The 12,137-nt window shown below is 37.2% G+C and overlaps 1 long non-coding RNA gene across 2 annotated transcripts; it reads left to right on the top strand.

Annotated features, from left to right (window-relative positions):
• The first annotated feature begins 227 nt into the window (after positions 1-227).
• Positions 228-4,046, top strand: LOC127965953 (uncharacterized). Of its 2 annotated transcripts, none has more exons than XR_008155517.1 (5): positions 228-399; positions 1,874-2,032; positions 2,193-2,270; positions 3,799-3,850; positions 3,930-4,046. It is a non-coding gene; the product is annotated as an uncharacterized LOC127965953 (long non-coding RNA). The 2 variants fall into 2 exon arrangements; XR_008155516.1 differs by having other exon boundaries at positions 228-860.
• The last annotated feature ends 8,091 nt before the right edge of the window (positions 4,047-12,137 follow it).

Here is a 12,137-nt window from a genome sequence, read left to right as displayed (position 1 = left end):
CTGTGCAAACAAGCGACATTAACTGTGATCTCCTGACTGTGTGTGAGCGAGGGGAGAATCTGATGATGTGTACTCCGTTCATCCTCATATCTTAGGGTTCCACAGCACTTCAAAGTGTGTGTGATGAGTGCGGAGGGCACACTCAAAAAAATGGTTTTCCGGCACTGTTCGTTTTACACATATATGTTTTGTTAAAACAACACAAATATATTTAGTTTTCTGACAAAACACAATTGTATTGTGTTTAATCAACTTAAAATGTTTAATTTTAAATTTTACTTAATTATCAATCGTTAAAGTAACGTAAAGGGTTTAATTTCGTGATTCAAAAAAAACCGGAAGTGACGATTTCCAACGCATTTGATGACGGTGTGGAGGGGAGCAAGAGGTATCAGTCAGGTAAGAAAATCTAAAGTTTTTATTGTGTTAAGTCAAAGTCTTTAATTTCTCTTAGAGTTTCTGTTTTGAGGTGCTTTTGTTTTGCAGTCTAGTATTGTGTAATCGGTTTATTGCACCGTTAATAGATGATTTTGAAGCGTTGGGAGATGTGAAAGCGCACGACTCTCTGTAATGTATTTACTTTAGTATATATATATATATATATATACACTAGGGCTGAAACAATTACTCGACATTATCGACAACGTCGACGATAAAAATAAAATTTTCAGCAAATGTTTTTGAGTAACGTTAGTGGTTTGATCTCGTATCTGCCTGATTTGAAAGCCTGCATTAATGCAGTTTGACCAGTGTGGCGCTGTAGCGCAAGATTGTAATACACTCTCCTGATTCAATTAAAAAGAAGAAGATAGCACTTCAGTTTGAGGCAAACCGACCCGATCCGAACCTTGGATGAATATGTAAATATATACTGCACGCCTTCCTCTCAATAACTGCATAAACACAACAAAAAACTGACCGCGATGTAAAAGCAGCTCTTAAGAACACAGAGATATGGATGTTTGCACGAACTCTGAGGTTCTCCAGGCACTCCAGTAAAGAAAAGTCCAGTCACGTTTATTTATATAACAGTCCTTTATGCAATCGATAGCTTTTCAATATTAAACATGAAAATACAGAGTAAGTGTCGCTAGAATTAGAACTTGATTTCCTTTTATAAAGCAGCTCTCCGGTATGGAGCTAGCTAATAATAAAATCATTTTATAAGTGGGGGAAATATTTCATTAAAGTCTTAGTTCTGCGCTAGATCAAACCAAACTTTTGATTATCATAACCCAATAAGGTATTTTAAGAGAGATTGTATTTATTAATAAAATGTTTATCCAAAAATAAAACGTCCTATCACTTACCTTTACTTTATATTATACATATGGCTTACAATAAGAGATGTTAAGAGACAGAATGATTTGTCATTCAGCTACTTCCTCATATAACTAATCAAATGGCGAATAGGAGTTTCTCTCTTATCTCATTTTGTGTGCCAAATATATTTGTATAAATTAATTGTATTAGTAATACATAATGACTTTAAAAAGTGGAAGTAATTACCTTTATTTGTTATAATATGTATATTTTAACTAATTTAAAAAGATAAATAATCAATAAATGTCCAACCATGAGATGTTGACCGAGTTTTGAGAGCCCTGGCTCAGCACAGTGGGAGTATTTGAAGCTTTGTTTATGAACATGGCGGTGTGGTCATACAATGACTTTAAACCGGACACTACTCTGAGCTGTTCACATTATACATATGCTCCAGATATGTAATCAGGTCCTCCTTTAGGAATGGTAAACATGACACTATTCATCACTCACACAAATAAATCACTTAATATTTTGATCATTGAATTGGTTTTTGCTGTTCAATTTTTTTTTTTTTTTTTTTGTAACACATTGCACTTCATGTGTACAGGTTTGTGCAGAATTTGAGACATCCAGAATTACCATAGGCCCATTAGAATCAACAATCTTTGCCAAACTTGATTCGGACTGCAAAATTTACGAAGATGTTTTCATACTGAAGAAGAGACCTTGGACAAATACTGAAACCCTCTTGGTGCCCACTACACAGGTAAGAACAACTGCACTCAACACAACCTTGTATTAAAACATTATTCTCTCACTGGTTACTGGAAATTGACAAAAAAAGACAGATAAAATAAGGTTTATTAATACAATAAATACAAAATATGTGGTATATCTATAAACTGATAGATTTATTTTGATGCAAGGCAGGGGTGTCCAGACCTGCTCTAGGAAAGCCAGTGTTCTGTTTGGTTCAGCTCTAACACACCTGCCTGGAACTTCAGGTAAGACTTTTTTGTTTTAAAATTCCCAAGAACCTTGATTAGCTGGTTCAGGTGTGTTTAAATGGCTAGATCACCCAAAAATAAACATGTCATTATTCACCCTCATGTCGTTTCAAACCCGTAAGACCATCATTCATCTTCAGAGCACAAATTATGATATTTTTTAAGGATGCCCCGATCATGATTTTTCATGGCCGATACCGATTTCTTTTACAAGCAAACTGGACGATTTTTTTTTTTTTATCTTTAAGCAACAAACAAGAAGGAAGGACAGTCCACAGTCTACAGTCCAAAATTGAGGGAAAGCTCAATAAAGCCCCTTTCACACTGCGATTCCGGCAAATACAGATCCCGTAACGACACGTGACATCAGGGCGTGACGTGTAATGTACGAGTCGAAAACATTAGGCAGGTAATACTTTCACTGAATCTGGCGAACGATCTCGGTGTCACCGTGGAAAGTGAGGAACTAACTGATCTCTGCTTCATACAGTTTGCACTTTTTTTTTTTCAGTGAACGTTGATCTTCCTTCAAAACAGCCAGTAAAAGAGTCACACGATAATGTCATCACTACGACACGGCATTAGATCTGGCTTTTGTTCACACAGCGCTTGTCCCGGGATTGAACCCAGCAATGTTACTACGTCCCCGACCCGAGTTCAATGCTGGAATCAATCCCGGGATGTGTTTGCTTTCACACAGAAGTAATGTAGTCGGAGCACGCGGGCGCACTTCCGGAAAAATCGGCTGAAAAAAATTCCAAAGACCGGCCGATTACCAATTGCGTATTTGAAGCAAAAACCGTCTGGTTTCCAATTTATGGCCGGTCAATTGGTGCATCCCTAATATTTTTATGAAAATGCGAGAGATTTCTGAACCTCCATAAAGGCTGCAATGCAACAGAAATGTTCCCAGAGTCATAGTAAGGACATCAGTAAAACAGTCCATGTGGCATCAATGCTTCAACCACACTTTTACAAAGGTACAAGAATACATTTTGTGCAAAGAAAACAAAAATAGCGACTTTAATCAACAATTCTTCTCCAAATCACATATTCTGCCATTATGGACAGTAACAAGAGGCATGAACATTGCTTTCCTCTGCGTGTAATCAAGGCTCAGCGCATGCGTGTTGTAGGTCAGCAGCACCATGTGCATGAATTATTTACGTGCTGTTGATAATGGTGGAAGATGCGATTTGGAGAAGAATTGTTGAATAAAGTCGCTGTTTTAATTTTGTTTGCACAAAAAAGTATTTTTGTTTACTTTGTAAAATTATGGTTGAACCACTGGTGTCACATGGACTGTTTTACTGATGTCCTTACTATGTTTCTGGGTCTGGGAACATTCCAGTTCTGTTGTTAACCATACAGGGTCCAGATGTGTAACATTTTCCACTGTAATGTTTGTTAGAATCCCATCTTGACTGCTTGCCTGGATTTCCCATAAGAAGATGAATGACTGACTTTTTTTCATGTAATTTTAGAAAAAAAAACAAAGGCTAAATTTTGTTGTTTTCATCTTCAGACTAATGAAATTGAAGTATCCAAATGAAGACCCTAGCAGTATGGAGTATATGGTGAGTTCAAGGTTAATAAATTATTTGTTAAAGTTAATACACAAGAATTTGAGTTCTCCATCCTTTTAAATACTTCTAGGATACAGACGTTGCCAGCAGTCAGGAGGTGATCCAGAAGACTCATGGGAATCTATTTGAAGCTGCATCATTGAAGACAGTCCAGCAGAAGTTGGAGTTTTAAAGGAAAAAGTTCTTCAGGACCTATAGCAGTTTACAGTCTGTAAAACCATGTTACTGGGACTGATTTATGGACTGAACTTGAGCAACCCTCCTGAACTCAGGTACACATTTGGAATACTGAAGAAGTTATTTCTGGAGCCACTTCCTGTTCCTGGAATAAGGTTTGATTGGTTGCCCATGAATGCCAATTAGAATTGTATTTGCTATTTTGTGTAATTTTGTAATGTGGTTTAAACTGTATTTTACTGTGTGTAATTATTTATTGCTTGTTTAACAAATACACTTTGATCATTTGTGACATCTTGTCTTTTGTCTCATTACAAGACAAAACATACAAAAAATGCTTTGTTGAAGGGAGTAACTTCAAAAAGAAAATATTGTGTTAAAGTAACTAGAACTAATTGTGTGGAACCACTGTCCATAATTGAAATGAGTAATTTGAAACAAACCTCCTTATGTTGATAGAGTGAAACAAATTTGGCTAGATTGTAATAAACCAAAACATGTTGAGTTAACTTAACCAGTTTAAGTTGAAGCAAAGTCAATAAATTGAGTTGGTTGAACATTACTATTTCACATAGATTCTACCTCATTCAGTTGTGTTGTCACAACACAAGGAGTTTGCATAGATTCAAAAAATTCCATTAATGTTATCAAAACACAATTTGGTTGTGTGGAACCACTGTCCATAATTGACTTAAGTAAGTTTAAAGAGTCATTTTTTTGAGTGCACACACTGATCCTAGCTCCGTAAACACCATTAAAACTGAATCACTTCCCAGACAAGGATGTCACTTCGGAAACAAGAGCGGAAACACCCCAAGAAAACACGCTTGATCAAAGAAAATATTTACTTTGTCTACACAGGGAGCTGCCTATTGAGGGAAATTAGCACCCTACATTGACCTACATTCACTTTAATAAACAAAACATACTCCTATGTCAATAATATTGATATCTACATAGATTCTAGAACTATTTGTTAGTGAATGAAGTATATTTTTTATAAAAGAACTTCATTTGAACAACTTTAAAGGTGATTTTCTCAATATTTAGATTTCTTTGCTCCCCTCAGATTCCAGATTTTCAAATATTGTCCTCCGAACAAACCACACATCGATGGAGAGATGATCTATTCAGCTTTCAGATGATGTATGCATCTCAATTTTGTAAAATTTAGCTTTCTGACTGGTTTTGTGCTCCATACAGTATATCTTCATTTTACTTAATTTAGTTTTTTAGTTATTTTCATTACTATTGTTTCAATGTCGTTGCTATTAATTTTTTTTTAACTATTTTAGTATGAAGTAAAACAAAAGTATTTTTATTATATATATATATATATATATATATTAGGGGTGTAACGGTTCACAAAATTCATTCGATACGATACACTGATGTCACGGTTCGGTTCGGTACGGTTCGGTACATTTTAGATACAGCAAAATGTAAAAACATCTCAACTTTTCAGAATGCCGCAAGCGCACCGCGGGTCATGTGACAAGAACTAACCAATCAGCTTCATCCTTTACGGTAACAACGTTGAAAGCTCAGCCAAGATTAAGGAACAGCTGATCATAGCTGTATATGAATTGCAATTTTGAAATAAATTTAGTAGCAGAGCTGGCCTACTGCAAGCGATTTTTAGAACTGCAAATCCATTTATCCTTTGCTGAAATTTCCGCGTCTTCATGAGCCCCTTTCACACTGCACGTCGGACCCGCAATATTTCCGGAACATTGCCTGGTCGCCTACTGTGTGAAAGCAACCACGTCCCGGGATTGATTACAGAATTGAACCCTGGTCGGGGACCTAGTAACATTGCGAGGTTCGACCCGGGACGAGCGCTGTGTGAACAAAAGCCAGATCTAATTCCGTGTCAAAGTGGCGCGACTCTTTTACCGGCTGTTTTGAAGGAAGATCAACGTTCACGACTAAAAACATATGTGCAAACTGTAATAAAGCAGAGATCAGTTAGTTCCATCAGTTAGGTCTCATATCCGCTGCTATAATGTAAATGTAACGTAAATGTAGCCTACCAATCACCGCGGACATACCGTTGTTTTATTTATCCACCACTCTCTTGCCATCACCATGGCTTACAGGGAATCCAAAGTGCACCCAAACACCAGACCTGTTGGTTATTGGAGGATCTTCTATTTCTGGTCTCAGCGCCTGACTGAGTAGCAGGGGTGGTTCTAGGGTGAGTGGAGATCTGGGGCTTAGCCCAGAAAATTCCATGTATGTGACTTTTTTATTTTAATAAATCAGAAAGATTTACCTTGTTTAAAATATACAAAAACAATAAAAACAAAAACAAATTTAAAACATTTTATTTAAAGTATTGAGGAAAATACATTTGCTTTTTGCAAACAAAAATTAAGAATTGCAAAACAAATGAAACAGCGCGAAAGCAATGATTTTGCAATACATATTTTCCATGGTCATATCTATTAATTTATTAGCAACGCTGCTTTTATTTTGCGTGTCAGTCTAGTTTGAGCTTGCGATGCCATTTTTCCTTTGCCCTTCACTTTTCTGCATGTCTCTCTTTGTGGCACTGTTTTGACGTGGGGGCGGAGACAACATGCCTCCATGGAAGTGACGTCATCGGCCCTAGACGCAGTTCACTGATCCAGGTCCTGTCATGATGAGCTGAGACTTTCGAGTGGATCGTTTATTTTTATTCAGTAGCATTAAAACATTCATGTTTTTGTTTTATTTATTTTATTAACAAATGTATTAGCAGCGTTTGCTCAAGTTAAAGAAGTTGTTAACATGAACATCTGCTGTTTATTTCTCTCAATGTGCACACTTTTATAGCATTATGTGTATTGGGATCGCGAATCATTTGAGTCAGTTCGGGAGTTCGGAGCGGGATCGCGAATCATTTGAGTCAGTTCGGGAGTTCGGAGCGGGATCGCGAATCATTTGAGTCAATTTGGGGATCGCGAATCATTTGAAGCAGTTCGGGAGTTCGTAGCGGGATCGCGAATCATTTGAGTCAGTTCGGGAGTTCGGAGCGGGATCGCGAATCATTTGAGTCAATTTGGGGATCGCGAATCATTTGAATCAGTTCGGGAGTTCGTAGCAGGATCGCGAATCATTTGAGTCAGTTCGGGAGTTCGGAGCGGGATCGCGAATCATTTGAGTCAATTTGGGGATCGCGAATCATTTGAAGCAGTTCGGGAGTTCGTAGCTTGATCGCGAATCATTTGAAGCAGTTCGGGAGTTCGTAGCGGGATCGCGAATCATTTGAGACAATTTGGGGATTGCGAATCATTTGAGTCAGTTTGGGAGTTCGTAACGGGATCGCGAATCATTTGAGTCAGTTTGGGGATCGCGAATCATTTGAAGCAGTTCGGGAGTTCGTAGCGGGATCGCGAATCATTTGAGACAATTTGGGGATCGCGAATCATTTGAGTCAGTTTGGGAGTTCGTAACGGGATCACGAATCATTTGAGTCAGTTTGGGGATCGCAAATCATTTGAATCAGTTCGGGAGTTCGTAGCGGGATCGCGAATCATTTGAGACAATTTGGGGATCGCGAATCATTTGAGTCAGTTTGGGGATCGCGAATCATTTGAGTCAGTTTGGGGATCGCAAATCATTTGAATCAGTTCGGGAGTTCGGAGTGGTGTGTGTGTGTGTCCCCTAAAGACTGTGCTGCGCAACCGTTAACTGTTAGATGTTCAAAATGGAATGTTAAATCAGACACAATTTAAAACCGAAAAATAAATATAATACTGAAAGTTACAGATACCTGAAGCTGTTGTATCTTGATGTTCAAGTGTTTTGGCTGGGGGGGGGTTGAAGAAGAAGAAGATGAATTTTGCAATATCCATTTTAATTTTCAAATAAATTGATATAGTAAAATACTACACGCCAACAAACCGCTTGCCTCAAAAAGATCTCATTTCATTGGCTGGATCGTACAGACGCTCATCGATGGTTGGTCAGTTTACATGTCAGTCAGAAGCACTAGAATCAGTGGGCGGTTTTCGTGGGGTGTGAATGACAACGCGTAACTTACTTGGGTAAATTTACAGACACTGTGGACGTGAGAGTCGAGAGATATTTATTTAATTATTTATTTAAATTCTAATATAAATTACTTTATTGGGCATGAAAACTCATTGATGGCATGGTGGTAATAAAAACATTCGGGGCTTTACTGAAAACATTCAGGCCTCAGCCCCCTTAGCCCACCCCTAACGCCGCCCCTGCTGAGTAGCCTAACATAAACATATAAGTTGTTTTTTTTTCTTCTTCGGGGGTGTCAGGGGCGTTGCCTGTTACGTCGTTTGGGTTATTGGGCTACCTTGTTGAACGCATATCATTATATTTCACTTTTTTTTTTTTCAAATATATATATATATATATATATATATATATATATATATATATATATATATATATATATATATATATATAATTTTTTCATATATTTATTTCAGTTGAATCTTTTTCTTCTTTTATTTTGTACAACTTTTCTGTGTATTCAGTTTAAATTAACTATAATAACCCTGCAATGAACAATATATTTTATTCAACATTGTTAATGTTAATTAATAAAATGTTCATGTTAGTTAAATGTGCATTAATTAATGTTATACGATACAACTTGCAAGAAAAACTAATATTATTGAACTATATTTTAAAAGGTAAAATTATTTCAGTTTAAATTTAATTTGATGTGTTAGATTTAATTATTGTGAAATGTAGTATGCAATTTCGTTTTTTCAATTTTTTTTTACAGTGTACAAATAATTATACAAAAAACAATATTAGACCTTTGTAAAGTGTTTCTAATTTCTCTCACTTTGCCTTCCATATTGAATGAATTGTCACTGATCTTGCACAATGCATTCTGGGATGTCTTCTCAGAAAGAAGCAGTATTGCTTTATTCATTCTCAGAAACAGCTTTTAGTCAAATGCTGTCTAGGTAGGCAGCACACTAGGACTAGGACGGCAGAAATCCTCCGTACTGTATTATTCATCGTAACAGTTCAACCGTTCAGATTTTAGTGTGTGATTTCGAAGCTCTTCCGTGCGATCACAGCTGCTTTGAAGAATGAACTGTAATGTAAGCAGTATTTCTGCAGGCCTGGAGCTGTCAGTGTGATTGAGGACTCGGACAGCACATGAATTTCATGAAGACGAGCAGGTACAGGACTGGTGAAACGGGACTGAGATCCCGTAATTAGAAGTTAGCGCATGCACAGCAGAGAAGGACGTGTTGCTCGTCACTGGAGCGAGACCCTCAAACACAAACCTTCAGACTCTTCAAGACAATTACACGCCGAATGTAAATCCACCGTCGCTTCAACCCAGACACGTCTGACTCTCCTCAGCATCGACAAACTCTTCTCTCTGTTATAAACCTGCTCTCACTTGATTTTGTTCTGAAAGCTGCCGGAAAGAGAATGAATGAGTGTGAAGGCCTACGCTGAAAATCAACAACAACACGCGCACGATTCACTGACAATCTGGCAACGCTCAAATCAGCCAATGAGCATCACACAAGAACATTCAGCTTTACCCTACACAGAGAAGCCAATAACACACAATTACAGCTTACGAACACATTCATATTCACAGAAAGCGTTTAATGCAGAATGTGTGTCAAAATGAGCTACAGCTGTAATAACGGCGCTGTGGTGTGAAAAGCAGAGCTGCACAGGTTTCATGAACTAGCGCTGCTGCTGGATGTATAGTGTTCATGTGCACATATATGTTTCTCACTCCTATCAATTTCACTGATTGCCCCCGGTAAAAACTGAAACTCCCCTTGACTGATTCTTTGAGAGCTACAGATCGCTTGAAGATGATGAGATGCACATAAACAGATGCTCCTGATATGATGTGAGATTTCACGAGGGTTGAACTAAATTAACTTTACGATGCACAATGTATATGTATGCATCCTGTGCACTGTACACACACACACACACACTCTCTCTCTCTCTCTCTCTCACACACACACACACACACACACACACACACACATAATCAGTCTGTGCTTCCTCTGTGTGTTGTTGAACCTGTTGCAGATGTGCGTGAGCGACATGTCAGTGTTACCCAGCATGCCTCTCCGGCTCTGTGTGTAACACACTCTCTTGATCAGGGCCAGAGCTCTCGTCCTGTTCTCTGCTTCAGACACTCGTGAGTATCAACTAAAAACATCTGCGAAGCCCGAAGACCAGAGCAGAGAGAGAAACTCACACCATCAACCTTTAAACTCAATATCCTGGAGACAAGAAACCTCACAAGAACAGCTCACAATCCACAAAAAAACAACAACAAAAAAGTCAAAATTGTGAAATTAATATTCACAATTACTTATAAAAGTTCTGAATAAATATGAATTTTTAATGAATTGTTTATTTATTTGTTGTTCTGTTCTGCTTATCAACACTGCATTTATTTGATTATTATAATATTTTTATATTATATTATATTATATTGTATTATATAGCATTATATATATACTTTTTATATTAGGATATATTTTAAAATTACATTATAAATAACATTATAATATACAACTATATAAAATTAGAAAACTGTTTTTAATTTTAAAAATATTTCACAATATTACTGTTTTTAAATGTAGTTTTTTACAAATATAATTTATCAAAATGATTTATTTTTTAAAATATGGATAGAAAAAAAATCTAATTATTCCAAATGTTAACCAGTGGGCCAGACTGGTAATAAATAAATAAATAAATAAACATTACTGTAGCATCTTACATAATTACTATGCATGATGTAAAAATATTTACAACTTAAATATACTGTCTATATTTCTGCTCAAATGTAATGACAATTAATAATGAAAATAAATCACAGTGGTCTTGCTATCTTGCTTGTTTGATGACCTGGACGTGAGTTTCAGGAGACACAGGATCTCAGATGATGAAGATGATGATGATGTTTGGGAACAGTTGGACTGCCCCCTGGAGGACACTTCTGCTGCTCCATCATCAGACGCACATTGACCTTCTATAGGGAACAACCCCGAGCTGTGTTTATAGAGAGAACCACGCATATTCACAACAGAAGCGTTTATGTTGCTCCCATCCAATTATGTGATCTGAAACATTAGCAAGATCTAAAATGTTCAGATCCATGAATAATGGATAGCGGACAGACAGCTGGTGCCCTTCAGATGAAGTTTACAGAGATTCTGTTTCTTCAGCACCCAATCGATAGACACGCTGGCTTTATTTCACAGAAAACAAAAATACGGCTGTGGAAGCCATGGTGCATTGCTGATGTGTCTTTTTATCTCTCTGTATCTGGACGTGAACGAAGGGCAAACGCGTTATAAGATGCTCCGACCAAAAGATCATTACAAAGCTGGCAGGCTGAACCCGGCTCCTGCTCATCTATAATTCACCATTTAATTTAATCAGAAAGGCCGAACTCTGCGGAGGAAATAATGCTTCGTATCCCACACCCTAACTGAGCTAATAAAGAGCATGCTGGGATACGAGAGCGCTGGACTCAGCCATCAACAGGTTCAGACGCAGACACCTTCAGACACAGGTTACTGAGAAACACACTCTCTCCACACGGATATGCTTTTGAATATTTATAGAGACATTAAAGTCTTAATTGGTAATGCTTCAGAAATTGGGTACAGTAGAGCAATCTGGGCCCGCTCACATAACGCTCAGACGGCCCGTAATTAAACAGGGTTTTACTGATGGAGATTACGGTCATTATCACACAGAACACAGAAGACTATGGAAGCCCTGAGTAAAACAAAACTGCGAGTTTGATATCGCAGAATTTAGACATTTTAAAACGTGGAATTGCAAGATACACACTCAGAATTGTGATATATAAACATAGAATTGGGACAAACTTCACATAAAAAATATTTGAAAATACAGAATTTTGTGAAAAACGTTAGTATTGCAATATATAAACTCGGGATTGCATGAAAAAAAGACATATAATCTCACAATTCAAAATGACAGAATTGCAAGAAAAAATCTTAACTTTGATGTAGTGTTTAAACTGAGGTAAAAACTGTATTGCGATATATATTCTCAAAATTGCGAGAAAAAGTCAGAATGGTGATATTTAAATACA

Source organism: Carassius gibelio, chromosome B10 (assembly GCF_023724105.1).
Source record: "Carassius gibelio isolate Cgi1373 ecotype wild population from Czech Republic chromosome B10, carGib1.2-hapl.c, whole genome shotgun sequence".
Taxonomy (NCBI): Eukaryota; Metazoa; Chordata; class Actinopteri; order Cypriniformes; family Cyprinidae; genus Carassius; species Carassius gibelio.
Note: the sequence above shows the minus strand (reverse complement) of the source record. Positions and strands in the feature narration are given on the sequence as shown.